The following is a 27,651-nucleotide window of genomic DNA, read 5'->3' as shown; positions in this document are numbered from 1 at the left end:
CTTGGAATAAGATATTTGTGGGTTGGATTCCAAATGTTATTTAAGTTGCCTAGCTACTACATCTCAATAAAAGGAGAAATTGAAAATTGTTACAGAATTGGCCATGAAGCAAATTACCATGGCCTTTTTTGACAGATGGGTTGTAGGGAGTTTTCCATTTTCACCTACCGTATTTCCTTTTATTGAGACCGACCATGAGCAAATGCTAAGGTTAACAGTCTTCCACTGCTCCTGAATCACACCAAGTTTCAGTACCTCTCAGGTGCTCAGGAACTGGAAGAGAATTACAAAGTCAAATATTTTTGAGCCCTGATAGCATATGTTGTAGGCCTATATAGACTCTGATCCGAGGAAGTGGTGATGGTGAGGAAGAATTTCCCTGAGGAGGCAATCATTAATCTGGAACCGGATAAGTGTGTTAGCACAGAAAAGAGCAAGAGCCCCAAGCAACTGGCTGTGTGATGACTCAAGGACAAAAGCTTCATGTGTTCAAGGGTCTCAAGAAAGCTTAACTGAGCTGAAAAGAAGACAACTGTATGAGAAAAGCAAGGAGTAAGTCTAGGCCAATTATTACAAGGTCTTAAAATAATATTAAGGAGTTTGGGCTTTATCCTGAAGACAATAGAAAGTTAATAAAGGACCTTAACAGAGGAACTTAATGAATTATGATTATGGTTTTCAAGAGATCCTACGGCTATGACGATAATGGAGCATGGATCCTGCAATATTAGATGTAGGAGACCAATTAGAAAACTACTGTACATTTATTGTAATTTCAGACAAAAGATAATGGAGATATATATTAGGGTGGTGCCACCAGAGATGGAAGAAAGGAGATGGATTCAGGGGGCTATTTTAGAGGTAGAAATGGATAACTGGCTGTGCGATGTGATAAAGAGAAGGTAGGTGTCAAGGATGAATACATATTCTCATGCATGATCATGAAAAACAGAGGAGGAGTAGGAATATTTTTCTGGGAAAGTAGAGCTTTGGATGCTGTAAGATGTCTGAACAGAAAGGTTGCATGTGCCCAGAGAAATAGAAGAAACAAAATCAAAAGCAGAGGTATCAGGGAAGCCAAAGGAAATGATGGTTTCAAGAAAGACAAAATGTCTCTGTTGAATGAGGCTAAGAGACAAGAAGAAATGAGGACTGAAAAGTATACTTTAGTAATGTTTACTTTTAAAAGTATACTTTTAAGTAATGTTTAAATTATTAGTGACCAGGTAAGAACAATTTTAGTGAAATGGTAAAAGAAGAAGACTAAGTGGGTAATGAAAAGAGAAACCAAAGAGAAAGAATATAGACAACTCTGAAATTTTGTTGTGGAAAGGAAAATAATTAGGACAGTAACTAGAAGGGTTGTTAGTCTTGATGGTGGAATACATACATACTACATGCATGCATACATACATACATGTATAGAACAAGTGCATATATTTGACAAATGATGGAGATGACTAAACATGCTAGGTTCCTAAGAAGGTCATTAATATGATTAAAGGAGAACAATTGTGGAGTCGATGAGTATTTATAGATTTCTAGACTGGAAATTGAGACAAATTTCATCTGATGGCTTCTCTTTTTTGGATAATTTGGAAGATTACTTGAGATCATCTGCTGAGAGGGACTGAGGATAAGGACACAAGAAATGCTTGAAAAGAATAGAAAAAGAACTATTGTAAGGTGTGCACAATGAATATCATAATAGGGTAGAGTTTTCAATCCATACTAAGGGCTCAGCTGAGAATGCTGAGTATATATTGATAAGGATGTCAGTTTGCCCAATAATGGGATTTTCCCCAGGAGTACTCATCAACCAAGTTTGTTGTTATTATTGTTTCTTTGCTAAGTCATGTCTGATTCTTTGGGACCGCATGGATTGTAGCCTGCCAGGCTTCTCTGTCTGTGGGACTTCCCAGGCAAGAATACTGGAGTGGGTTGCCATTTCCTCCTCCAGGGGATCTTCCTAACCCAGGGATTGAACCTGTGTCTCCTGCCTTGGCTGGCAGATTCTTTACTGCTGAGCCACCAGAGAGGACCCTCATCACCCTAAGTGTAGTCACAAAAGTGATAGATAACTAGGTTCTTGGCTGTTGGTTGGCTACCTGCCGTGGAGGAGCAATCAAAGGACAAAAAGCAAGAGAGTTTAGGATCTTAGTATGGCATACCATAAAATCAAAATGAATAGGAATAAAATTAAAGAAGTTAACACTAGGAAAGATGGCATACTTGATTTATTTCCCATCACAACACACACACACATCTTTATCTTGTTTATTCTCCTTTAATATTGATGATACCTGCCTTTCAATATGCATCAATTCCTCTGTGTGTTATGAAACATTAATAAATTCCTTTAATTTTTCTCATTCCACACCCCTCCTCTTGAAGTATAATATTCTTTATGGCAGGGGATTTAAAATTTTTATCTGCTTGTACACTGTTGCGGTCCATTATTTTCCTAGACCATAGCAGTCTGTGAGGTGCTAATGTGGTCACATTAACTGTACAAAAACAAACATTTTCTTTTGTCCCAGTCCCCTTTCGGGACCTGGGACTCTCCCATCTTTTCTGGGAGTCCCTGAGGGTATTTTGCATATTCTCTTAGTCACTTTGGCCAAAGGTTCCAGCCATTCAGGAAAAGAAAACAAATACCAAGTATGCTATTTCCTGTTTCTTTGAGAACAGTAATGCTACCTCTATATCTTGCTCCTCCCTCCTTCAGATTTTGTAGCCTTGGTTCTGAATGCAATAAGGGCTCCCCTCTGCATACTAATTTACTCAAGGCAGTAAGAAAGGGGCTGGAACCTTAAGGGTAAAAAAGCTTCATTAGATTTTGTGTACCATGGGAAAATTCACTATGTTCTATGCTGAGAAAGTTTTCTCTCTAGAGATAAAACCAAGTAGCTTTCTCTACTTGGCTTGTGGCTCAATTCTCTTTTGTTATTACCATAACTTTTTCCCTAGCAGATTGTTCTTGTTATGCAAAGAATTTGTATTCGGTACATCAACCAATGTAGACCTGTGAAAGAACTGGTCCCCATGCTCAAAATTCCATAATCAAAACCTAGGATTTCCCTAAGTATCTCTTTCTATTTACCCATCAGCCAGGAGAATCGGCATTTCCCTTATGTTCTCAGTTCTTTCTAAGCAAATCTACGAAAAGCCCCTTTATATGCAGACACCAATCCCAAACCAATGCGATAGTGACAGCCATTTGTCCGTACTTCTCTGTGAATCTTGAAATTTTCTTTTTCTTTTTTTTCTATTGTTCCTCTTCTCTATCCTGAGTGATCTCTGATTTTAACTGGCTCTCCGTGATCCATGGCTTATAGCCAATTGGCTCATCTGGATTTTTGGTGGAGCTGCCTTTATGTTCATTGCTTGGCTCTGACTTCTTATAGTTAATTTGTGAATATGATGGGCTTCTCTAGTTGCTCAGACAGTAAAGAATGTGCCTGCAATGCAGGAGACCCAGGTTCAATCCCGGGGTCAGTAAGACACCCTGGAGAAGAAAGTGGCTAACCACTCCAGTATTCTTGCCTGGAGAATTCCATGGACAGAGGATCCTCTCAGGCTACATTCTATGGGTTCGTAAAAAGTCTGACATGACTGAGTAACATTCAGTTTTCATGGACAGGATAATAGGATTTAGATGGGAAAGAAATTTCTCCCTTATTTGTGTCTCAATAATATTGTCCACAGATTTATTTTTTGAGACCATCCAGAAAGGGTATGAAGAATAGAGTGGAAGGTTGTGTGGGTGCGTGGATGAGTGAATCACTTTTAGTGTCTTGGGAAGTTTTAGCTTGTAGAGTTTCTACTGATGATTGCTAAAATCACATTAAAACCATCATTCCTAAGACTTAAACTCGAAAATGTATGATATTTTAATATAACAGCTCTGTAGGGAATTTTTAAAGAACTGTGCCTTTTGCTAATAGAAAATGCATGATCTCTCTTGTTACTGAGCTTGTGAGATTGTTGTGAGACGCATTCCAGGAAACAAACTCACTCAGAAGGACAATGCAGATAGTGGAGTGCAGTTTATTACACCAGCAGGCCTGAGGCAGAGTCTCCTCTTAGCCAAGGACCCCGACCAGTTTTTGTGAAAACCTTACACACCCTAAGTGTACATGGATAAACCCGCCTCCCCAAATTCCCTGAAGTTAATCTGAAAAGGAAGATACAATGAAAGGAAAAAGAAAGATACAATCAAAGTTAACCCGTGATTCATATGCCTTAACCCTAGGTAGTTAACAGTGGACAATTATCAAAAGGCATGTGGTCATACCCCAATGTGGAAAAGGCAATGGCAAACCTACTCCAGTCCTCTTGCCTGGAAAATCCTATGGACGGAGGAGCCTGGTAGGCTGCAGTCCACGGGGTCCCTAAGAGTCGAACATGACTGAGCAACTTCACTTTCACTTTTCACTTTCATGCATTGGAGAAGGAAATGGCAACCCACTCCAGTGTTGTTGCCTGGAGAATCCCACGGACAGAGGAGCCTGGTAGGCTGCTGTCTATGGGGTTGCACAGAGTCGGACACTACTGAATCGACTTAGCAGCATCAGCAGTATACCCCAATCAGTTCAGTTCGGTTGCTCAGTGGTGTCCAACTCTTTGTGACCCCATGAACCACAGCACACCAGGCCTCCCTGTCTATCACCAACTTCCGGAGTTCACCCAAACTCATGTCCATTGAGTCGATGATGCCATCCAACAATCTCATCTTTTGTCGTCCCCTTCTCCTCCTACCCTCAATCTTTCCCAGCATCAGGGGCTTTTCAAATGAGTCAGCTTTTCGCATGAGGTGGCCAAAGTATTGGAGTTTCAGCTTCAACATCAGTCCTTCCAATGAACACCCAGGACTGATCTCCTTTAAGATGGACTGGTTGGATTTCCTTGCAGTCCAAGGGACTCTCAAAAGTCTTCTCCAACAAAAAGCATCAGTTCTTCAGTGCTCAGTTTTCTTTATAGTTGAACTCTCACATCCATACATGACCACTGGAAAAACCATATCCTTGACTAGATCGACCTGTGTTGACAAAGTAATGTCTCTGCTTTCTAAATAAGCTGTCTAGGCTGGTCATAACTTTCCTTCCAAGGAGTAAGAATCTTTTAATTTCATGGCTGTAGTCGCCACCTGCAGTGATTTTGGAACCCCAAAAAATAAAGTCAGCCACTGTTGCCACTGATTCCCCATTGATTTGCCATGAAGTGATGGGACCTGATGCCATGATCTTAGTTTTCTGAATGTTGAGTTTTAAGCCAACTTTTTCACTCTCCTCTTTCACTTTCATCAAGAGGCTCTTTAGTTCTTCACTTTCTGCCATAAGGATCGTGTCATCTGCATGTCTGAGCTTATGGATATTTCTCACAGCAATCTTGATTCCAGCTTGTGCTTCCTCCAGCCCAGTGTTTCTCATGATGTACTCTGCAGATAAGTTAAATAAGCAGGGTGACAGTATACGGCCTTGATGTACTTCTTTTCCTATTTGGAACCAGTCTCTTTTTCCATGTCCAGTTCTAACTGTTGCTTCCTGACCTGTATACAGATTTCTCAAGAGACAGGTCAGGTGGTCTGGTATTCCCACCACGTGAAGAATTTTCCACAGTTTATTGTGATCCACACAGTCAAAGGCTTTGGCATAGTCAATAAAGCAGAAATTGATGTTTTTTCTGGAACTCTCTTGCTTTTTTGATGATCCAGTGGATGTTGGCAATTTGATCTCTGGTTCCTCTATCTTTTCTAAAACCAGCTTGAACATCTGAAAGTTCATGGTTCACATATTGCTGAAGCATGGCTTGGAGGATTTCGAGCATTACTTTACTAGTGTGTGAGATGAGTGCAATTGTGAGTAGGTTGAGCATTCTTTGGCATTGCCTTTCTTTGGGATTGGAATGAAAACTAACCTTTTCCAGTCCTGTGGCTACTGCTGAGATTTCCAAATTTGCTGACATATTGAGTGCAGCACTTTCACAGCATCATCTTTTAGGATTTGAAATAGCTCAACTGGAATTCCATCACCTCCACTAGCTTTGTTCGTAGTGATGCTTCCTAAGACCTACTTGAGTTCACATTCCAGGATTTCTGGCTCTAGGTGAGTGATCACACCATCATGATTATCTGGGTAGTAAAGATCTTTTTTTGTAAGTTATCTTGTGTATTCTTGCCACCCCAATAAGCATAATGAAATGTATGATTCTACATGGTTACACAGATAATTAGGGTATTCTTTTAGGTGATGGAGAGTGTAGGTATGAGCCATGGGGTTCTTCCTTCTGGGGGCCTGGTTTTCCAGTTGGTATGTCATTTCCATAGATACTGGGCATATAGCTCAAAGTCCACAGTCTGGCCCAAGATGGAGTCCTGCTTTCATGATATAGCCTGTTCTGTTTCCTCCTTCAAGATAATATGAATTGCTCTATTGCCTAGAAAAGAGTCCTGACAAACAATGGCAGGGAGGGAAATCAGAAGAATCCATTTCCTCCCTCTGTTATACTCAGAACAGTTTTTGTTAAGTGTATTCAAAAGTCCTATCGAAGTTTCAGAATCCACATTGTTTAGTAATTTCAATTACTCACAACAAGATGTATATGAAACACATGTAATCTTAAGCTTCCTTTGTAATGGAAGAATTCCAGCTAAGAGATGTAGAGAGAATGGGAAAATAATAGAAAGCACAATTTTTATATTTCTTAATTAGGTAAAAGAAGGCTCATATTTGATTTGCTTCAGCTCCTCAGAACCTGTAATTCTCACAGAGTCTCAGGGCCAGGAATCACCTGGTTAACTGAGTAGACTGAGGTGGCTTGATTCTAATGTCATCACTTTCTACCCACGTGACCATCCAGGAAAGAAATACCACCAGAAATTTTAATTTCCAGTTTTCTTGTCTGTAAAATATTGCTATGAATAGTACTGATCTCTCAGTAGGATGAAATTGTCTATGACCTAAAGTGTGTAACCTGTATTAACAAAAAAATCACCTACTCTAACAGACACTAATTTGACACTCACTTTGTCATAGGCCTCACTCTGCTGCTGCTGCTAATTTGCTTCAGTTGTGTCCGACTCTGTGTGACCCCATAGACAGCAGCCCACCAGGCTCCCCCTGTCCCTGGGATTCTCCAGGCAAGAACAATGGAGTGGGTTGCCATTTCCTTCTCCAATGCATGAAAGTGAAAGTGAAGTCGCTCAGTTGTGACTGACTCTTAGTAACCCCATGGACTGCAGCCTACCAGGCTCCTCCATCCATGGGATTTTCCAGGCAAGAGGACTGCAGTGGGGTGCCATTGCCTTCTCTGAGACCTCACTCTAGGTGCTAGAAATAGAAAGTGGACAAGAAGAACCTCTGGCTTCATGCAGCTTAACTTTTGATGGTGGGAAGACACCAAACACAGTGCAGAGGCAAATTAACAATTGATTACAAGTTATAATAATTGGTGGGAATAAAGTAACTCTCCCATTCTTGTAACCTGGAAGGGTTAATTTTGAATTTATACTGGATCTGCTTCTGTGACTTTAACTCTTTTTGTTATTATAAGCATGCATAATGGTCACCTGATGCGAACAGATGACTCATTGGAAAAGTCCCTGATGCTGGGAAAGATTGAGGGCGGAAGGAAAAGAGGGAGTCAGAGGATGAGATGGCTGGATGGCATCACCAATGCAATGAACACGAACTTGGGCAAACTCCGGGAGATGATGAGGGACAGGGTGGACTGGTGTGCTGTAGTCCACGGGTTTGCAAAAAGTAGGACATGACTGGGTGAGTGAGCAACAGGACCAACAATGGCCTACCTCAGGGATATAGCCTGACCCTGCCTACCTGTGAAGGAATGTGAATCCTCTGTGTGACAAATGGTGCGTCGCCCTGCCTCTCCTCAGCAGCTTACCAGTGCTGCCCAGAAATTCACATTTGGGGAAGCCAGAATGACAGATAGATATGAAAACTTTGTTTGTTGATATGATAGAGAATATTTCATTTCATACCACCCATGAAATGACTGAAAGGAAGTGGAACTAACACGTCCCCTTACCCGAGGCTTGTCATTCTAGGAGATGATTGCAGGAATTAAATGGTATTTTAAATTTTGTTTCCTTACCTCCCCCCGTACCTCTCTGATCCGTAAAAGAATCAGACATGTAGGCTCCAACAAGATGGTTATTTTGAGGTGCTAGCCTGCTATCTTTTTGGCCAGCTGGCTCCAGAATAAAGCCCTTCCTGATCCCAACATCTCGTCTCCAATTCATTGACTTACCTCGTGGTGAGCAGAGCAAACTTGGACTTGGTAATAGTCTAAGTAGAGTGGTCAGGGAAGGTGCCTCTGAGGAGATGACATTTCAACAATGCAAGAAGATGTGGAATCTTTGGCAGAACATGGAATGTTTGTGTGAGGATCCTAAAGCCTAAAGCTTCTTTTTGGAACCTGCTGTAGATTGAATATGTCTGCCCCTAAATTCATATGTTGACAGCTAACCCTCAATGTGATGATATTAAGAGGCAGGGAACCTTTGGAAGGTGATTAGGTCATAAGGGTGGAGCCCTCATGAATGAAATTAGGACCTTAACAAAGACCCCAGGGATTTTACTCATCCCTTCTGCCATATAAGGACACGGTGAAAACACAGCTGTATTTGAATAAGGAAGTGGACCCTCACCAGACACAGACTCTGTGGGGGTCTTGATACTGGACTTTCCAGACTCCAGGACTGGGAGAAATAAATTTCTGCTGTTTACATGCTACCCGATCCATGGTGTTTTTATTATAACAGCCTGAATAGACTAGAATAGTCAATTCTTTAGAAAATCAACCTTGAATATTCTTTGGAAGGACTGATGCTGAAGCTGAAACTCCAATACTTTGACTACCTGATGCAAAGAGCTGACTCACTGGAAAAGACCCCAATGCTGGGAAAGATCGAAGGCAGAAGAAGGGGACGACAGAGGATGAGATTGGATGACATCACCAACTCAATGGACATGAGTTTGAGCAAACTCTGGGAGACAGAGAAGGACAAGGAAGTCTGGAAGTCTGGCACGCTGCAGACCATGGTGTCTCAAAGAATCGGACACAACTTAGCAACTGAACAACAACAAAGAACCCATGGAGATAAAGCCAGCAGTGAGTCAATGAGCAGCAGACAATGAAGGTGCGGGGAGAAAATGAGAAAATGAGCATAAAATGAGTCTGAAAGGATAGGCAAAGCCAGATCAGTCAGGGTATTTCAGGGCCAGGGTTAGAAATTCAGATTTTGTTCCAAGTGCCGCAAGAAGCTAATGCTGGGTTTTGAAACAGATAAGTGACCCCAAGGTGTGTTTTACGTATACTTTCAATGTTGAATGGATTTAGAGTGAGAAAGAGTGAGAGGATCTGTTTGGGGGCTGTTGAGTGATCCAGGAAAGAAGCAATGGTGGTCTGGGCTAAGATAGGTGGAATGAAGGTGGAGAGAAAGACATGGATTCCACACCTACTTATGACAGGATAAAGAGGACTTGGTGGAGTGACATAAAAAGCACTCATGCTTACAACCTAGGATCGCGGCTGATTCACTGGTAGGGTGGTCACACCATTTACAGAGTTGAGGAGAGGACAGGAGGAAGGGGGACAGATTTGGGAAACAACCAAATCAAGTTAGCAATCTTTTCTTTATGTTCTTCAATTATGATTTTGTTCTCGGCCCCCCGCACCCCCCAACCTTTGACTGTGACGTGCAGGCATGCAGGATCTTAGTTCCCTGTTCAGGGATCAACCCTTGCCCCCTGTAGAGGGAAGCTTGAAGTTAAAACTTCTGGTCCACCAGAGAATTCTCCTCAAGTCCACAGTTCCTTTTAAGACATACTAAATTTGAGATGTCTCTGAGACAATCAAGCACAGCTACTCTATCCCAGCCTGGGAATAAACAAATATCATTTTATTTTTTAATAATAACTTTGATATCTTAGTGAATAAAATTGTTTTGTATGGAGTTTTTCCTTAGCAATTCTTAATTAAGAACCCACCATAATCATAAGTGACTATTCAAAGATTTGAGGATTCTATTTTGGCTAATATAATTTTATCATGATTAAATTCAGTGTATTAAATAATCTCAAAATCTGTTAACTTTTGAAAAGCATGATTTAAAAAAATATATAAGTATAAAAAATATATAAATATGAAACCTTTTGTGGCCAAATTGAAATAGAGATCTTGGGTAGCCAAATTGAAATAGACACTCAGTTCATTTAGTTAGCACTATCAGTGAATAAAATTGTTCAACTTTGACAGCCAAATGATGGCTTCCCAGTTTTCATCTTAGTTATATGAATGGAAAACACCATTCTTGGATTCAGTTAACGTGTTTGTTTTAGGTTCTGAATTACTTTAACAGTAGCATTTTTGAAAAAGCAAATGGTATAATATCTTTCCCTTGTGTCCTGAAGAATTTAATCTAAATTAGTTTAAAAACAGGTATTCATTTACACTGTCACCTAAAAATATAGATACAAGGCCCCAATGTGAAATAACTCAAAGTTATGGTTCCCTCAGCAATTATAAATTGTTTCTGTTCACTGACGTTTCTAGTACAATTAGGCTAGAATGTGATGCTACAAAGTGAAATGATTGCTGGAGGGATTGTAACTGAGAACTGAATGGTTTGAAGGTTTGCTTTTCTTTATTATTTAAATAATATAAGGCATCGAATTTTCTTATTGCTTTTTCAAATAGTGAGATAAATAAAATGTATTACTTAAAGTGTATTCCTTGTCAAAAGATCAAATTCTTGGTTTGAGCACTAATTAGTTCATACACTATTCCTAGCAGAGTGCTGGGCATACATGAGAAAAACAAGGCATATTTTTTTAAATTTGGCTAACTTGAACCTGGTCATGCGTAAGAAGCGTGACCACCTGTCTCAGCTGGCTTGGGACTGAGAGGGATTTTCAGCATATAGGATTTCAATTCTAAAACTGAAGTTTCCTTGGGAAAACCTGGAAGAGTTGTTCACCCTTTAAGGAATCTGGTTAATCATGGCCTTTGGAGTAGGAGGTGGGGTCGGGGGTGGGGGGAGTGTTGTCTTTGTTGTTTTGTTTAGTCGCTAAGTCATGACCGACTCTTTGGTGACCCCACAGACTGCAGCCCGCTAGGCACCTCTGTCCGTGGGATTTCCCAGGCAAGAACACTGGAGTAGGTTGCTCTTTCCTTCTCCAGGGGATCTTCTTGACCCAGGGATCGAACCTGAATCTCCTGCACTGGCAGGTGTGTTCTTTACCACTGAGCCACCAGGGAAGCCCCAGTGTTATTTTTGCATACAGATATATATATTTTTTAATTTATAATTCCCCAGCAAGAACCAAAAATCAGTAAAAGTAATTAAAATTGAATCTGCTGATCTTAAGACTAAAAAATATAGATCTTAAAAAATATCTAATAGACTTTTATTTGTCCTTTGAAAGACATGTTTCAAGCTGGAACTGTGTCTATTCACTTTATTCTTGACATTTAATATTAATGTCCACAATAGGTACTTTATATACATTGATTTAACTCAGTGGTGATTTGTCTAGAAAATGAAAGAGAAGAATGACACCACAATGTAAGCTGCCTTTCCTCCTCCAGGCCCCTGACTCTTAGATTCCCATGAAAAGGGAAAATGACGATAACCTATGCTTTATAAAATTTATCTTGGGGGGGGGAAATATGAGAAATTTCCAGTTCCAAGGCTGACACAGAAAATTTTATGAACCAGGATGCAATCTCTTGGTAATAAAACTAAATTTTTAGAGCCAGAGTTTTCTGTGTTGCTATAACAAAGTCAAATTTTAAACCCACTTTTTTCCAATTGAATCATTCTTGAATGTATTTTTTCAACATTTAACTGAAGCATTAGATATGTAGATTTTAATGAAACCCAAAATTAAAGAAAACATTTGCTTCCTGCTTCTTTTCATTAAATGTTTTAAAAATAAATAAAACCAATCAAACCAGTTCATCTACATTCTTGGTAAAGCATTACCTGTTTCTTGACACAAGGAAGTAAAAATACACAATACACATATAAAGAAGTCTTGGATCAAGGCCATGTACCTTACTACTTGTGTTGGCCTTTGAGATCAAAGATCAAAAACCTCTCTTAATTTAATGATTAATCATGCATCATTAAGTATGACCAATCATGCTGTTGATTCAATGGAAATGCTAATTACACATATGCACACAAGTAAAGTTTGAGTGTAAACGGGAAAAGGAACAATTTGGAGATGTTTGTGGGTCATCTCTTCATGGCATTTAAGCGTGGGAATAAATGAAAACTGTCACATGAGAGAATTAGGTGTGGGGTGCCAAGTAACAGGTGCAGTGTTTACCGTCAGCAGAAGGTGGAGCTTCCAGTGCTGCGCAGATTTCTCTGAAGAGTGGTGGAATAAGCAATTTCTCACCATGTCAATTGTATCCTAACTTTTACAAAATTGAACACATTTCATAGTGGCAGATATTCTTGAATTATTGGAAATAGTTGTGTCAATAATAGGTGTCTTGTTAAGACAGAAATATACTTGCTAGTAGTTTTTCATGCCTGCCTCCCAGCACACATACATATACACATCTTTTTTGCCCTTTTATATAAGAACTCTGCATTTAAAGACATGTCTGACTCAAGGTACTCATATTTGGGAATTTTAATTAAACTAATCTGAGTTTTTGGTGGCAATTTGTAATGCATTTAAAGAGGTTTTGATGTGCTATGGGCTGTTGCTGCTGCTAAGTCACTTCAGTCGTGTCCGACTCTGTGTGACCCCATAGACGGCAGCCCACCAGCCTCCCCCATCCCTGGGATTCTCCAGGCAAGAACACTGGAGTGGGTTGCCATTGCCTTCTCCAATGCATGAAAGTGAAAAGTGAAAGTGAAGTCGCTCAGTTGTGTCCAACCCTCAGCAACCCCACGGACTGCAGCCTACCAGGCTCCTCCATCCATGGGATTTTCCAGGCAAGAGTACTGGAGTGGGGTGCCATCGCCTATGGGCTGTTAGAATAAGCCAATTCTGAAAATATGTAAAAGAAAAGGTATTAGTTGCTAATGCTTTTGTAACAAATTCGGTGCCAAGAAGCAACATAAATTTATTATTTTAAACTTCTGAAAAGCAGAAGTGAAAACATACGTTTATGAACTTTGTAAAACATGATCAGAGTAGGTTTTTTTCATAATAGCCTCAAGTTAAAAACACTTTGAATATTTACCAGTAGTTGAATGGATAAGCAAATTGTGATATTACTCAGTAATGTATTTATATACACAGCTACATGGATAAGTCTCCAAAATATTGTGGTATCAAAAGAAGTGGGACAAAAAAGAATACATTCTGCAGGCTTCCATTTATAGAAAGTTCTAGAATAGGCAAAAGTAATCCATGTCCATAAAAATCAAAACAGGGATTGCCATGAGTTGAAGGCATTGATTGGAAAGAAACATGAGGAAGGTTTCTGGGGTGACAGAGCCACTCCAAACCTTATTGGGTATGTGGGTATACTCACGAGCCAAAACTCAATGAATTGTGCTTTTAAATGAGTGAATTTTACTGTATCATAGTTTTACATTAATAAGTAAATCAAAATAATAACACAAAGTAAATATACAGCATTATTCTAACTTTATTTTAAATAATGTGAGCATACTTTATGCTTTCCACAAATAAATTACTAGAAGTAAATAAGCTGATTTATAAACAAAGGAGATTGTCAAGTGGTAAAATCATTTATTTTTTTGTTTCTTTACACTTCCAATATTTTCTCTATTCATTTTTTGTAATAAGGTCATTTAATAAGTAGTGCAATCACACAAACAGCAGATCTATGGTTAGACTGTCATTTTGGGGTCCTATTTTACATTTATTTTATTTATGGGTTATTTATTGATAGCACTAATTATACTAAATTTATTTATTTACATTATCTTATATGTTTATATATATTGTGCTTTATTTATTTTGTTGTATTTATATTTTAATTGCTTATTTATATAATATAGTTTTACTTTAAAATGTTTATTGTATTTAGTTATTATTTTATTCAAATAATGTTTATTGGAATACAAACATAATTCATTAGCATGGAAATTGTTCAGTAATTAAGATTAAATATTAAAGAGTCTCTTGAAGAAGTCAAGCTTTGGTCTTGGAAGCATGATGGAACTCTTTAAATCTGGTTATTTCTAGGCTTCCTCTCCTTGATTTCCTATCTTTTTTTTCTACTCTGTGTATCATTTTGAGTGTTTAATCACTTTAAATAATTGCCTCACCCCCAATGGCACCCCACTCCAGTACTCTTGCCTGGAAAATCCCATGGACGGAGGAGCCTAGTAGGCTGCAGTCCATGGGGTCGCTGAGGGTCGGACATGACCGAGCAACTTCACTTTCACTTTTCACTTTCATGCATTGGAGAAGGAAATGGCAACCCACTCCAGTGTTCTTGCCTGGAGAATCCCAGGGACGGGGGAGGCTGGTGGGCTGCCGTCTATGGGGTCACACAGAGTCGGACACGACTGACGTGACTTAGCAGCAGTAGCAGCAGCAAGCTGACAATTCCCAATATCTTTTTCTATAGGGTTAATCTCTCTGATTTTCACTCCTACATGATTATCTGCCTTCTGAGTATCTCCAACTGAAGGCAATTACCTCAAATTCAAGATTTTCCTACTAGACATAATTAACAAACCAGTTTTCTAAATCTTCATGCATTTAGGGGGCACATTTTTTCATAACTTAACCAGGAACCTAAGGATTTTCTTTGTCCCTTTACCATTACATCTAATGGATGCTAAGTTCTGGCCAAGCAGTCTCCTAAGTAGCTCTCGCCTTTGCCTCTTCCTTTTCAGATCCATGGTCACACATGGCTTCAGTCTGGCCTCTTATTAGCTCAAGCCTGACCAAGGTCAGTCGTAACCTGCTGATGTATTTGTCTACTTCCACCTCAAGATTTACAGTAATTGCACTTGGGCCAGTTGCTCATGTGCCCTTAGCAAATGCAACCCAACTTCCAAAGAGTTTGGGTTTCCCAAGTAGCTCAACTTCCCGACTTCCCTGGTGGCTCAGACGGTAAAGCCACTGTCTATAATGCAGGAGACCCGGGTTCGATCTCTGGGTTGGGAAGATCCCCTGGAGAAGGAAATGGCAATCCGTTCCAGGACTATTGCCTGGAAAATCTCATGGACAGGGGATCCTGGTAGGCTACAGTCCATGGGGTCGCAAAGAGCCGGACACGACTGAGCGACTTCACTATAAGCAGCTTGAACAGTAGAGAGTCCGCCTACCATGCAGGAGATCTGGGTTCGATGTCTAGGTCAGGAAGATCCCCTGGAGAAGGGCATGGCAACCCACTCCAGTATTCTTGCCTGCAGAATCCCATGGACAGAGAAGCCTAGTGTGCTACAGCCCGTGGGGTCGCAAAGAGTTGGACACAATTGAGCGACTAACACTTCCAAAGAGTTTACAGAGCAGTTAAACCATATGCGTGATAGAGTCAATCCGCCTGTATTCAGATGAAGCTCTAGCACTTGCTCTGTGTAACCTGGGATAGGTTATTAACTTCCCCTTTCTCGGCCTCCTGATGAGGAAGTAATAACACCATCAAAGAGCAGTTAGGAACAGCAATGGGATAATTCAATGAAATACCTGGCTTATGTAAATAATGTGATACCTGGCTTATGTAAAGAGATAAATAACTTATATTTTACATAAATATGAATTTTTAATATAAACACATATTTAAATATATATGTATAAATTACATTTTTATAAAGTATAATTGCTTTACAATGTTGTGTTAGTTTTTGCTGTACAATGAAATGAATTAGCCATACGTATTGGGGGCAGGAGGAGAAGGGGATGACAGAGGATGAGATGGCTGGATGGTATCACTGACTCGATGGACGTGAGTCTCAGTGAACTCCGGGAGTTGGTGATGTACAGGGAGGCCTGGCGTGCTGAGATTCATGGGGTCGCAAAGAGTCAGACATGACTGAGCGACTGATCTGATCTGATCTGATACATATTTTGAACTATGGTGTTGGAGAAGACTGTTGAAAGTTCCTTGGACTACAAGGAGATCCAAACAGTCCATCCTAAAGGAGATCAGTCCTGAATATTCATTGGGAGGACTGATGCTGAAGCTGAAACTCCAATACTTTGGCTACCTGATGTGAAGAGCTGACTCATTTGAAAAGACTCTGATGCTAGGAAAGTTGGAAGGCAGGAGGAGAAGGGGATGACAGAGGATGAGATGGTTGGATGGCATCACCAATGCGATGGACATGAGTTTGAGTAAGCTCCGGGAGTTGGTGATGGACAGGGAAGCCTGACGTGCTGCAGTCCATGGGGTCGCAAAGAGTCAGACACGACTGAGTGACTAAACTGATACATATATCTGAGGAGGGCATGGCAACCCACTCCTGTGTTCTTGCCGGGAGAATCCCCATAGACAGCCTGACGTGTTGCAGTCCATGGGGTCGCAAAGAGTCAGACATGACTGAGTGACCAAGGACAGCACATACATATGTCCCCTCACTCCCTCACTCCCTCTGTAACCTCCTTCCCACCACCCCCATCCCACCTTTCTAGGTCATCACAGAGCCCTGAGTTGCGCTCCCTGTGCTATACGGCAGCTTCCCACTAGCTATCTATTTTACACATGGTAGTGTACACATGTCAGTCCTAATCTCCCAAGTTGTCTTACCCTCCCCTTCCTCCCCTGTCATACAGAGTAAAGTAAGTCAGAAAGAGAAATATAATGTATTTGAACAAATATGTATGGAATCTAGAAAGATGGTACAGATGAGCCTGTTTGCAGAGCAGGAATAGAAATGCAGACATAAATTACATTCACCGTCTAAATGATAACTCTCTCTGCAAGCTGCATACAAAGCTGTGCAGACAGACTTGCGGCATTGATAAAACTTCTTCAGCTTGTATGTTAGGCATCTCAGGACATAATTTCAATTTTACATCAAGATAAACTTAGTTTCCACTTCATAAAGAGCAATGGAAAGGTCCACCTTGCACTATCTTGGCCTGTGATAAGATCTTTTATTTTCCATCTGTTCTGGGCTCCAAAATCATTGCAGATGGTGATTGTAGCCATGAAATTAAAAGACGCTTACTTCCTTGGAAGGAAAGTTATGACCAACCTAGACAACATATTAAAAAGCAGAGACATTACTTTGTCAACAAAGGTCCGTCTAGTCAAGGCTATGGTTTTTCCCGTGGTCATATATGGATGTGAGAGTTGGACTATAAAGAAAGCTAAGCGCCGAAGAATTGATGCTTTTGAACTGTGGTGTTGGAGAAGACTGTTGAGAGTCCCTTGGACTGCAAGGAGATCCAACCAGTCCATTCTGAAGGAGATCAGCCCTGGGATTTCTTTGGAAGGAATGATGCCAAAGTCCAGTACTTTGGCCACCTCATGTGAAGAATTGACTCATTGGAAGACTCTGATGCTGGGAGGGATTGGGAGCAGGATGAGAAGGGGACGCCAGAGGATGAGATGGCTGGATGGCATCACCACTCAGTGGACATGAGTTTGGGTGGACTCCGGGAGTTGGTGATGGACAGGGAGGCCTGGCATGCAGTGGTTCATGGGGTCTCAAAGAGTCAGACACGACTGAGCAACTGAACTGATGGCTAAATTTAGCTTGATTCTGTGGAATCTTTAGTATACACAAAGTCTCAGAATACTTGGTGCGATTTGCCATTTTCTGTTTACTTAGTCATTCTGTTTACTCTGTCTGCTCTGTGCAATACAAAAAGCAAGCCTGAAGTGAAAAAGGATGAGTGACCTATGGAACATACTGCAGTGTATATACTGCACAACTTCACCCGGTTAAACTGGCTTTTCTTCCTGCATTAGGTGACATAACCTAGTTTATAGCTGAGTGGTCTTTATTGATGTATACTTAATAGGATTGATCAGGAACTAATTAACTACCTTTCTTTCTTCTCTTTCCTTCCCCCACACCCCCACTGTGGTCATATAAGAAGCTGGTCGAACTGTAAAGATGACATTGTTTTCCATTTATTTTATAGTGCCTGTAGAATTACACTGTTTCTTTCTCTGTAAAAGAGGATAAAATTATACTTACCTAGTAGAACAGTTGTGAGGATTAAATTAATTCATACATGTCAAGCACATAGCTTCTGGTACATAGTAAGGGCTTGATAAACATTTATCTATACTATTATTGCTATTATTTTTATTACATTCTCAGCATTCAAAGTCTATGATAATCTAGAAATGACATCAAAACAGATACATGCAATACATACTTATATATCAATGTCAAAACCAAACACATGTATGAAATATATGAAAGATTTTAGTTAATTTCCTTTGATGTAGGTTTAATTTCCTTTGCATGTTGAAATGTCTCATTATACTTTCAATAAGTGGTTGGAAGAGCTTCTATGTGACTTTACCTTTCCATTTTGTTCTTTTCAACTGATATTTATTGGATTATTATGTGGCAGATGCTTTTGTGTGCATTGGACATCAAGTGGAAAACAGTACTAATACATCCCTACTCTGATAGGGTTTAGAGTCTAGCAGTGAGTATATTTATTAAACAAAATATTCCAAGTTTGGTTAATTATGTTTGGGGAAATACTATGGGAAGGTATAACTGTCATCCACTGATATTTTAGTCTTCAGACAATGAATAAAGTGAGCTATTTAATTCATTTTAATAATAGTTTCTCAGACTATATATCCTAAATAAGTAAACCTTTGCTCATTTTGCCTAAATTATTTTAAAACCAGACCTTTGTGAGCAGTGGACTTATCCTGGTAATCAGACATTTAATAGCTTAGAATAAATAAACAAAGATTTTGAACCAAGTTATTGACAAAATCAGAGTGTACAAAGTTAATAAAAGAAATTTAGGCAAAAATTCCTCAGCAGTAAATAATACTTTTGAACAATCAGTGCATTGAATGAATGAATAAATGAATTCAGCAAACAGAACAGAAATTTAGTTCTGAATGTAAAATTCTGAAATATATTCTTTAATTTCAGATTGATTCCACAAATTGACTATAAATTTTGGCAGGTCATATTTTATCTCTTTTAAAGATAAAGATTGTTGCCCTTTTAAAACAAAATAATTAAGAGAAGTAAAATTGTATACTTTAAGTTTATAAACTACATTAACTCTTTTAAATTAAAGTAGGTAATAAATGAGATAATGTTATAAAATTTTATGTTTCAGTTTTATCTGACACTTAAAAGAGCTATGTTGATCAATACTGCAAACATAAACAAACCTTAGATATCATAATGTGTATTGTATTCTTCAAAGAAACTACATCCCTCTTCAAGGCAGAGACTATCTTTTTAACCCAATTAAATTAAAGACTATAAACATCTTTGCAAAGAACAAAGGTTTCTATCTATAATTAAACAACCAGTGAATAATTGTTTCCTGGTATATTTATCTATATATTCATGCATAGGTATACCTCTATAGCCAGGCAACCAGTCATATAAGTTTTTGCAAGGGTAACAGTCATTCTTTCAATAAGCCTTTTTTTGAGCATCTGCTATGTGCAATGCTGGGATAGACGTTGAAAAAAGACAAAATAAACAAAATTGGTCCCTGTTTTCCATAGGCCATGGTTATTATCTAAAGATCATTCTGTAGATATAAATTTTGTTAATCATTTGTTTGCTTGAAGGCACTAATTTTCTTTACAGAAACCATTGGGTTCATGTAATTTGGAAATACCATAGAATTCAGTGTGAACTGAATATTTCTTGAAATACTTTTCAGCCTTTATATTGAAATTCTTTTATATTCTGAAATTTCAGAATTTGAAGTTTTGGACTTCCATTAGTCTACAATTTTTGTGTCAAAGTTTTTGTCTTGATCTCTTTCTTACTCTCACTCACTTTGCTACATCCTCAAGTATACACATATAGTTAGAATTTTCTATTTTTAAATCATTAACCAACAGCCCCCTTCCTTCTTTATACCATATACTTTCTTATTCTCTGTGTGTTTGCATATGTGTGTGTTTACATATCACACACAGTATTACTACTTTAACATCAAACATGAGACTACCGCTGTATGTAGGGCACAGTGAGATTCACAAAAATGAAAAAGAGAGAAAGAGGTGAGTGGGGTGGGATGGGAAGAAATTCTACTCGTTGAGAATCCAAAATAGCTGGCAAATTAAGCACAGCTTAGAGAGTCAATGAATCTACTATCAGGTTCATCTATTTTAATTCTTTAAGAAACCACCAAGTTTGATCACAATTTGGTTTTCAATCCAGATTTGATGTCTGCTTGCTTATGGCTTATAATTTTATTTTTCCCCTTCTTTTTTGTTTCTTCCTGGTCATTCACATTCATTTCTCTTCCTTCTGTTAACCCCAATTTTCATCCTTTATAGAGGGCAGTAATTGTGGGATATTTATCAGGTTTCTCTGATCTTCCTGAGCCAAGAGGGATCTAAAGTCTCAAAGACTGAAATCCAAATTAGCATAAATGAGTCATACTAGAATGCAGGAAGGTTCTAGCTTTTATACTTTATATCAGAGAAAGAATTGGTAACAATGTATTTTTATGTGCTAAATTAAGTGATTATCTTTATGAGTTATTCCCACTCTTTCCTGGTGTAGGTGGCTTCCTCCATTAAAAAAGGAAAGATGTCTGTGACAACTCCAGTTTCCATCACCTTTATTATTTGTAATCCCAGAGGAAGAAAGATACTTCATATCTTCCATTATCCATATGTTAAATCTCAACAAAAAGTGATTGGCTTGTGCTTGAGCCACATTCTTGAATCAATCACAGTGATTAGGAAAAGAAGTTTATTTGCTTGGCCAGCTTAGAGCATGTTCCCTACCACACAGGGACAGAGATAGAGTAACATGTTTACCAGTCCCTGCTACAGCCACTTGGAAAAAGAAATATTGAGCAAATAATCAATATCCATTATAGGGAGCATTCCAGGGCACTATTTTCTTATAGACCTGGCTTTATTTGTCATATTGGACACAAAAATTCTACATTAAATAAGTGCTAACTGCTAAGTCACTTCAGTTGTGTCCGACTCTGTGCAACCCCATAGACGGCAGCCCACCAGGCTCCCCGGTCCCTGGGACTCTCCAGGCAAGAACACTGGAGTGGGTTGCCATTGCCTTCTCCAATGCATGAAAGTGAAAAGTGAAAGGGAAGTTGCTCAGTCGTGTCTGACCCTCAGCGACCTCATGGACTGCAGCCTTCCAGGCTCCTCCATCCATGGGATTTTCCAGGCAAGAGTACTGGAGTGGGGTGCCATTGCCTATCATGTGTCAAAAGCCCATTGTTTAGACGTGTAACCTTGTCTAAATGATACATGGTAAATTGTTACCCTGAGTGTAGGTTGACTTTTTTTTTAAGCATGTCTGTTGCTGCTGCTAAGTCACTTCAGTCGTGTCCGACTCTATGCGATCCCATAGATGGCAGCCCACTAGGCTCCCCCGTCCCTGGGATTCTCCAGGCAAGAACACTGGAGTGGGTTGTCATTTCCTTCTCCAATGCATAAAAGTGAAAAGTGAAAGTGAAGTCGCTCAGTGGTGTCTGACCCTCAGCGACCCCATGGACTGCAGCCTTCCAGGCTCCTCCATCCATGGGGTTTTCCAGGCAAGAGTACTGGAGTGGGGTGCCATTGCCTTCTCCGAAGCATGTCTGTTAATAGTGCCTAAGGATGACAAGTTGCAACATAAAAACAAGGAACATGAAATCTAGATCATGTAAGAGCAGAATCATGTTAACAGCAGTGCAGTCTATTTTAAATCCATTAGAAAAGCTTCAGTAGGTACCAGTAATGAGTTTTAAAGTACCCAGGTCAGAAATACCAAGCAAGCTGCTAGTTCATGACACAGGATTCATTAATCATTGACACTGCCTGCAAAACTAGGCTGTTAAAATGGACCAAACAGGCAGTTGGAGGAGATGCCGATCCATGAAATTTTCAGACATGAGGATTGCACAGAAATTAACCATCATTGACAGCTTTGATAAGAAACTGAAGACTGTTGATATTGTAAGAAAATATTAGATAAAATGACTTGAAATATTCTAGCCAGACAAATGTTTCTCCATTTAAGATATCAGAGTAAAACAACCAGAAGCTTAGCAACTAGAAGCTCTCTTCCTTGCCTTTTCAATCCTATTTGCTGGTTTCACTGATGTACTTCATCACTTGTTAAATTACAATGACCCATTGCACTGAATTCTTGCAAAGAGTGGACATCTGGGTTAGCCTGCCTGCTTCAATTATCACCTGTTAATATGTGTGCTTACTAAGAGGCAAGTGTGTTTGCTTCCAAACTTGTTTCACCAGGTCACATTACTATAATAAAATAATTCAATATCAATGAACAGAGGTAAGTAATATTTACAGTAAAAGAGGGCTGTTTCTATGAAGATTAAGTTAAATCCACTGTAAATTCTTGACTAACATAACTTCCCAGAAAAAATGCTGTATAAATAGGTGAGTGTACCCTTTATGAAAGTGTACCCTTTATGGCTGTGGTGACTACCTTGGTTGCCACTTCAGAATCATTTTCCTTCATTTTCCACTTGGGGTATCTTCATATGCTCCCTTCTAATTCAGTCTCTTTCTTCTTTTTCCAACTTCTTATTTTCTGCAAGAAGCTGAACAGCCTCTCTCCAGCTTCCAAGTGCTTTGGGCGAATGAGAAACGCTGGCAGGAGTTCCAAGGGAGGGAGACTTTGAGTATTTATGGCCCTTGACCCTTCCCTGTGGGGTCACAGTGGGTTTCATAAGTCCCTGGAACTAAGTTCTCATTTTTTTTAATTTTAATTTTTTGGGCATATAGTTGATTCACAATGTTGTGTTAGTTTCAGGTGTACAGCAAAGTGATTCAGATATATATATATATATATATATATATTCATTCTTTTTTAGATTCTTTTCTCATATAGGTTATCACAGAATATTGAGTGGAGTTTCCTGTGCTATACAGCATGTCCTTGTTGGTTATTCATCTTATACATATTAGTGTGCCTGTGTTCATCTCAAGCTCCTGGCTTATCCTTCCTCTCACATTTTTCCCTTTCTCTGACTTACTTCACTTACTATGATAATCTCTAGTCCATTCATGCTGCTGCAAATGGCATTATGTCATTCTTTTTTATGGCTGAGTAATATTCCATTGTATACACACACATCTTCTTTATCCATTCATCTGATGATGGGCCTAAGTTCTTATTTTCTTATAGGTAGGCTCCTCTCTCACTTCCCATAGTTATTTTTTATTCTTTCCATTCAGACCTGTAGGTGGGAACTGTGCTCAATTTTTACCAGCCCTAGTGTACTCTATTATCCCTTCGTTTCCCCACACTGCCCACAATTTTGTTAGTAGTTCCTTTTTTTCTGAACATTAAAAAAAGTATTTATTTTTAAATCTTTGGCCGCACCGGGTCCTCATGCCTGCATGTGGGCTTTTCTCTAGCTGCAGAGAGTGGGAGCTGCTCTCCATCGTGGTGGAGACTTCTCATCGTGGTGGCCTCTTGTGGTCGAGCGCAGGCTCTAGGCATGCAGGATCCAGTAGTTGTTGACCAGAGGCTTAGTCGCCCTGCCACATGAGATCTTAATTCTTGGAGCAGGGTTCAAACCTGTGACCTCTGCATTGGCAGGCAGATTCTCAATCACTGGGTCACGAGGGAAGTCCCTGTAGTCCCTTTTTAAAACTCACCTTGACTTAGCCATTTTGCGTGTACCAGCGGTTTCCCGCCAGCATCCTGCCTGAAATGCTGGAGGAGGATAAAGAATCTGGGTGCTGGCACGAGATCTCCTGGATGCAGATCTTCGCTTCATTTCCTGTGTTAGTGAAGAAAAGTAGAGCATCTATAGCACCTTCTCAAACTCCAACTTCTAATTTATTAAAATGTAGATAATAATGAATTCTACTCCACAGGCACACAATCTTCTACCACCAGGTGGAAAATCAATTATTTAGAGCTTTTTTGTTTAACTCCATATCTGGCACATAAGAACTGCTTATTAACTTTTGGTAAATAAACTGTTTTATAAATAAAAGACAATATTTTCTCATTCACATTCGATTCCTGGTGACTTTGGCAGTCATTAATCAGATAATTCCTTTACAGCCTTCAGGAGGAGTATTTCTTACGTGAGTATCAAATTAGGCCCATCTGAAGAATTTTCACGAGTGTCTTATCCTATTGGCTCAACACACAATCTAAAACAAATCTTGCGAAATTGAAATGAGCTTAAAATAGGACACAGAATGAGAGGCGTGCGTTATTTTGGACTTAGAGCCACACGGGCTGGGATTTTTAAATATCTGTCTTTCTAGTCAAATCAACTTATTATAAAACGGCTCCTTTGCTAATTATCTTGGTGTGCTCTGTACTGACATTTCAACAGCTTGCTATGTAACACTTTTATATAACCTTACATAGCACTTACTGTGTGCCAGGCTTGCTCTAATTACTTTATGTATATAAACCTATGACCCTCTGATGTAGTTACCCTTTCACAATCCCCATTTTACATGGAAAGAAACTGAAGCACATGGAGGTTAAGTAACTTGCTTAATGTCCCATGACAATACACAGTAACATCAGGGTCATTATACTTAACTACCAGTTTGTATTCGCAGGCAGAAGAGAAAATGGTATGTGTTTACTTCATTTTCCTCTTCCAACACACAGAAAGGCTTCATTTGCTAGATTGCCTTGCAACTAGATAGGGCAAAATATGACTGAGTTCTAGCTAGAAGAATGTAGGCAATAATGATATGAACTTCCTTCCAGGCATGGCCTTTAAAGTAATTTTCTGCAGTCTTTCAGATCTCTCTCTCTCCTTTGTGGCAACTAGGAAGCTAGTGGTTCTACATAGGGCCACCAAGAGATGGAGAAGTACTCCCCAGTCTATTTTTAAGGGTCATATGAATGAGAAATAAACATTTGGTGCATTAAACCCCTAAGAATTGAGAGTGCATTTACTTAGACATACCTCAGTGTATCCTGACCAGTAAAGGAATTGGTATTTTGAATCAGACCACTTTAAATAAGTTATAATATGTGACATTGGCTTCATTATTAGGCATCAAGAAGATCCGTGTCACAGGCTGGGATTATGAGAAACTAGCTATTCTATTTATACTGTAGAAGAGCAGCTGGAAAAAAACTGTACTTCTAGTAACTCCAGAGACAGAATAAGCGCCTTTAACTTGTTAGCTTTAGGAGAAATGGATGCATAAGATGAGAACACCAGTGTCTATTGGCTATTACTGGCTGCCTTTGGCAAGGTTATTATGCAAAAAAATCTGACAGCAACTAGCCAGTATGTAAGTAGAATTGAAAGAGAGTAGCATGCAGAAATTGAGTTCTTGCCATGTCAGAAGGCTTCCAAAAATTAAAGAAGATGCTCCTTTCTTTTAGTTTCTTTTCAGAACTGCCATCTTTTAGTAATTTGCCAAAATGACCAGCACAAAGGGAAAGGCGTTCCCACTACACATTCTCTAGGCCTTCTAGAAAACTTGGAGTTGTTCCTTTGGCTACATACAGGTGAATCTACAAGAAAGGTGTTATTGTAGATATCAAGGGAATAGACATTTTTCAAAAAGGAATGTCCGACAAATGCTACCGTGGCAAAACGAGAAGAGTCTACAATGTCACCCAGCATGCTGTTGACATTATTGTAAACAAACAAGTTAAGGGCAAGTTTCCTGCCAAGAGAATTATGTGCCTTCCAAGGCTATTAAGCACTCTAAGAGCAGAGAAAACTTCCTGAAACGTGTGAAGGAAAATGATCAGAAAAAGAAGGAAGCTAAAGAGAAAGGCACTTTGGTTCAATTGAGGCACCAGCCTGCCCTACCCAGAGAAGCATACTTCATGAGAACGAATGGAAAGGAACTTGAGTTCAAGTTGAAGCCTATCCATATGAATTCACGGCGTGATGGGTGTAAAAAAGATAGAGGACCTGGACTGTAAAAAAAAAAAAAAAAAAAGATGTGATGCTAGAAGACATTCAATAAAAGGTTTAATAAAACTTCTCAGTTGAAATAAAGTAATCTGGGCAAAGACAGATGAAGACTGTAGACTTTCCAAGCACTGCCCCAGAGAGTCTCCAAGAGAGGGAATGGGACAGGCACAAAGCAAGCAAACAGAGAAATACATCAGGTTGGAAAATTCTTCCTATCAGAGAATTATGTGTGTGGTTGCTGGCACATGGAACCTAGAGCAAGAAGAGGAGAAGACTACTTATTTTGAAAGGAATTGTATTCCTGAAGAGATCACAACTCTGGCTTTTAAAAATTCCTTTGGATGAGACCTGACACAATCCTTTGGTCCCAAACTTTGGAAGAAGAGTCAAGCCTCAAAGGGGCTTCCCAGGTGGCGCTAGTGGTAAGGAACCCACCTGACAAAGCAGGAGACATAAGAGATGCAGTTTCAATCCCTAGGTCAGGAAGATCACCTGGAGGAGGGCATGGAAACCCGCTTCAGTATTCTTGCCTGGAGAATCCCATGGACAGAGAAACCTACAGAGGCTACAGTCCATAGGATAGCAAAGAGTGGGACATGACTGAAGCGACTTAGCATGCACATGCACACAAGCATCAAAAGCTATTTAACCCCGAAAGAAGGCATGGTCTTTAACACCCGCATCAGTACAGGCCAAGGAGAACCATGAACAAGAAGGAACTTCCCTGGTGATAGAAACAGGGGTGCTAAAGATCAATGGTCAAATGTATTCCCTGTCGGACCAGAAAGAGTGGTATGTCAGCAGAATAAAAGACCACACATGCACTTATTCTTGTAGCTGGAACAGCTATAGATTCTCAAATTGACTGAGGGTGCTGTCAAATTGCCAGGTATAATGTGTCAACTTAGCAGCCATATGTTTTTTTAAATCACAGAAAAAGCCTTTCTCACCTTGAAAATGTCAACTTGATAAAAAAAAAAAAAAAAAGATACATAGGATCACCATGAACATAATGAAATGCCTCATGGTCATTGCCATAATTGCTAGTTCTTCATTTAGGAAATGTCTGGTAATTGTAAAAATATTCAGGGCAATTAAAATTTCAGTGAGTGTGAAAGTGATCCTGCACAATCAAATTGATTTCCAGCTGGCAATCACACCCCCATGGTCTTACCCAAGTTGGGTTTCTGTGTGAGGCAGTAACATACCCCTGCTTATTGGACCAAGATATTTCTAGCAGTGTGCCAAAGAGGTCCAGCGCAAAGGAGAAATATGGTCCGTGTTTCTCTACTGCCTGAAACAGCCAGTAGGCATATTGTTTTATATTAAAATAAACATACTGTATTTAGATGAGATTGCAGCATTGAGATGAATTTTTGAGATGAGATATGGAAGTGCAAATACATTTATTTTTGCAGCATTGGCAAACTTCAGCTTCCATGGGCTGACTCACTTGGCAGAGACAAGCCTGCCTGCCTTCGTTAACTGAGAAACTGGGAGGCGAGGATGAACAGAAGGGGAGAATGGCTGTAGGAGGCAATTTACAATTTAGCAGGATGGATATTGGTGCCTCCTTAGATATTTATATCAAAAATCCCAGTGGTCTTAACTCACTGGATACGAGAGCAAAATTCAGGTCTAGGACTTT

The 27,651-nt window shown here is 39.5% G+C and overlaps 1 pseudogene; it reads left to right on the top strand.

Moving 5' to 3' along the window:
- The first annotated feature begins 696 nt into the window (after positions 1–696).
- LOC147359278 (large ribosomal subunit protein eL21 pseudogene) lies at positions 697–25,977 on the top strand (annotated as a pseudogene).
- Positions 25,978–27,651: the final 1,674 nt, after the last annotated feature.

This window comes from Bos grunniens, chromosome 14 (assembly GCF_055505025.1).
Source record: "Bos grunniens cultivar Pamir isolate PY7600 chromosome 14, Bosgru_T2T1.0, whole genome shotgun sequence".
NCBI lineage: Eukaryota > Metazoa > Chordata > Mammalia > Artiodactyla > Bovidae > Bos > Bos grunniens.
This window is presented reverse-complemented; position numbering and strand designations above follow the sequence as displayed.